Source organism: Echinops telfairi, unplaced genomic scaffold (assembly GCF_000313985.2).
Source record: "Echinops telfairi isolate 266 unplaced genomic scaffold, ASM31398v2 ScPeMD7_34;HRSCAF=130, whole genome shotgun sequence".
NCBI classification, from domain to species: domain Eukaryota; kingdom Metazoa; phylum Chordata; class Mammalia; order Afrosoricida; family Tenrecidae; genus Echinops; species Echinops telfairi.
The window spans coordinates 442,242-444,789 of record NW_022103931.1 but is presented as its reverse complement, the minus strand read 5'-3'; the positions used below and the strand labels follow the sequence as shown (position 1 = coordinate 444,789).

The window sequence follows — 2,548 nt, the reverse complement described above, 5'->3', positions numbered from 1 at the left end:
GGGGGGGGGAGGGTCACGACAACATGAGGAACTGTATTAAAGGGCCATGACATTAGGAAGGTTTAGAACCACTGATTTAGATGGAAATCAAATTGAAATGCAGTCCACTGTTTTTGAAGAGGCTTTGGTTCAGCTCCCAAATCTCGATTGTTTAATACAGTCTCCTGTGAGAATACTCAGAAGGTGTCTTCTTAAACAACAAACCTATTTTTAGTGGTGGAGCCAAACTTAGTAGCTGTGGCTGCATGAGACTAATAACCAATCTCCATCTTTGAAGGAAGTCCTAACCTTTTCTTGCATATTCTCCCTATATGTGTAACAGCATCTGTTTTCACATTCAATAGTCCATAATGCTATTTTATCACTGTTACCTCTAACATTAACAACAGTTCCACAAACATCATCACTGCAGTCATCAAAAGATTTTCCAATAAGGCACAGCAGTGTCTCTAGCCAAAAGCGATCGAGGTCACTTCATCTCTGCTGTTTGTTCATTGTAATTAGCCATTGTCCTCTTTATTTGTTTTTCTAATCTTCCCACATGGGTTCAATCCCATCCTTAAAAAGTGAGTAGTCACGGCCAGACATTAAATCACTAGACAACTGGATATGGTTGTACAGAGCCCAAATATCGTCAGTAGTATCACACTTAGAGAGTGGTTTCCGGTTCCACAGTCGCCAGCGGTTTTCTTTTCATTGGGTTGTAATCCATATTGAAGTCTGCAGTCCTTGATCTTCATCAGCAAGTGCTTCAAGTCCTTTTTCTCAGCAAATGAAGTTGTGTAATCTGCATATCACCGGTTGTTAATGAGCTTTCCTCCCTCCCTCATGCCACATTCTTCTTCATATTATCCAACTTCCTGATTATAGTATCAGCATGCAGATTGAATTAGTATGGCGAAATGATACAACCCTGGTTTTACACCATGCAGTATTCCCTTCTTCTATTTCTATGACTGCCTATTGGTCTGTGTACAGATTATACATGAATACAATGAAGTGTTCTGGAATTCTTATTCTTCAAAATGTGATCCATCATTTGAAACGACTCACACAGCTGAATGCCTTTGCATAATCAATAAAACACAAGTAAACATTGTTTTGGTGTTCTCTGCTTTCAGCTAAGATCCATCTGATGTTGCAATGATATCGCTTGTTCCATGACCTCTTCTGAATCCAGTCTGAATTTCTGGCAGCTCCTTGTCAATGTGTTGCTGCAACCATTTTTTAATAATCTTCAGCAAAAACTTACTTGTATGTGATATTAATGATATTGTTCAATAAGTTCCATATCTGTTGGGTCACCTTTCTTTGTAATGGACACAAATACGGATCTGTTACAGTTGATTGACAAGAGAGTTGTCTTCCAAATTTGTAAGCCTTCAATATAGATTACGACTCAATGTAAAGAAAGCCAAAATACTCAAAATTGGACCAATAGACAACATCATGATAAATGGAGAAATTATCAAAATTGTCAAGGATTTTATTTGCCTGAATCCACAGTCAGTGCTCATAGAAGCAGCAGTCAAGAAATCAAATGATGTATTGAATTAGAAAAATCTGCTGCACAAAATCTCTTTAGTGTCAAGGAGCAAGGATATTCCATTGAGGACTAAGATGTACCTGACCCAAACCATGGTATTTTCAATCACCTCCTGTGCGTGTGTGAAACCTGGACACTGAATAAAGAAGGCCATGGGATAATTGAGGTATTTTATTTAAAGTATCAGTGAAGAACATTGAAAGTGCCAGGAAGAACAAACAAACTTGTTTTAGAAAAAGTATAACCACATGCTCCTTAAAAATGAGGAGGGCAAGATTTCTCACATACCTTGGACATGTTAGCAGAAGAGATCAGTCCTTGAAAAAGGACATAAGACTTGTGAAAAAGAAGAAGATCATCAAGGAGATGGACTGACATAGCAGCTTCCACAATGGGCTCAAACATAACAACAATTAGTAGGATGGCGCAGGACCAGGCACTGTTTCAGCCTGTTGTGCATAGGGTCACCATGAGTCGGAGCCTAATTCACAGCACCTAACAGCAATGATGACATCAGCACCTGGCTCCATGTTTTCAAAAACTGAAGCTCCTGATCATTGGGGTTTTTTTTAATTAAAAATAATTATTTTATTTAAAAAATAATTTTATTGGGGGCTCATACAATTCTTATCACAATCCATACATACATACATTGTGCCAAGCACATTTGTACATTTGTTGCCATCATCATTCTCAAAACATTTGGCTTCTACTTGAGCCCTTTATATGGACTCCTCATTTTCCCCCTCCCTCTCCACTCGCCCCTCCCTCATGAACCCTTCATAATCCATAAATTACTATTATTTTGTTATGTGTTACACTGTCCGACGTATTTTTTAAAACATTTTATTGAGGGCTTTTGCAGCTCTTGTAATAATCCATACATCAATTGTATCAAGCACATTTGTACATATGTTGCCATCATTATTTTCTAGCCATTTATTTTCTATTGAGCCCTTGATGTCAGGTCGTCTTTTTCTCCCTCCTCCCCCTCCCACTCTC

At 38.3% G+C, this 2,548-nt stretch overlaps 1 pseudogene; it reads right to left on the bottom strand.

Annotated features, from left to right (window-relative positions):
• Positions 1 to 191: 191 nt before the first annotated feature.
• Positions 192 to 2,548, bottom strand: part of LOC101656034 — a 4,278-nt pseudogene continuing 1,921 nt past the window's right edge.